Source organism: Vombatus ursinus, unplaced genomic scaffold, assembly GCF_900497805.2.
Source record: "Vombatus ursinus unplaced genomic scaffold, bare-nosed wombat genome assembly UNPS02012179.1, whole genome shotgun sequence".
Classification (NCBI taxonomy): Eukaryota; Metazoa; Chordata; class Mammalia; order Diprotodontia; family Vombatidae; genus Vombatus; species Vombatus ursinus.
The window spans coordinates 10,290,271-10,291,061 of NW_020951957.1; positions in this window are offsets into that span (position 1 = coordinate 10,290,271).

The window sequence follows — 791 nt, forward strand, 5'->3', positions numbered from 1 at the left end:
GGAGAAGTCAAGAAATTGTAAAACAAAACCAAAAGAATGAAAAAATAGAAGACAATGGGAAATATCTCATTGGAAATACAACAGACCTGGAAAATAGATTCAGGAGAGATAATTTTAAAATTATTGGACTATCTGAAAACCATGATCAGAAAAAGAGCCTAGACATCATCTTTCAAGAAATTATCAAGGAAAACTGCCCTTGTATTCTAGAACTTGAGGGTAAAATAGAAATGGAAAGAATCCACCTATCACCTCCTGAAAGAGATCCCCAAAGTAAAACCCCTAGGAAAATTATAGCTAAATTCCAGAGTTCCCACATCAAGGAGAAAATATTGCAAGCAGCCAGAAAGAAACAATTCAAGTATTGTGGAAACACAATCAAACTAACACAAGATTTAGCAGCTTCTATATTAAGGAACTAGAGGGCTTGGAATATGATATTCCAGGGATCAAAGGAGATAGGATTACAACCAAGAACCACCTACCTAGCAAAACTGAATATAATCCTTCAGGGGAAAAAATGGACATTCAGTGAAATAGAGGACTTCTTGATGAAAAGACCAGAGCTTAATAGAAAATTTGACTTTCATGCACAAGACTCAAGAGAAGCATGAAAAGGTACACAGGAAAGAGAAATCATAAGGGACTTATTAAAGTTGAACTGCTTGCATTCCTACGTGGAAAGATGATATTTGTAACTCATGAGACCTTTGTCAGTATTACGGTAGTTGGAGGGAAAAATATATGGAGAGAGAGAGAGAGAGAGAGAGAGAGAGAGAGAGAGAGGGAGA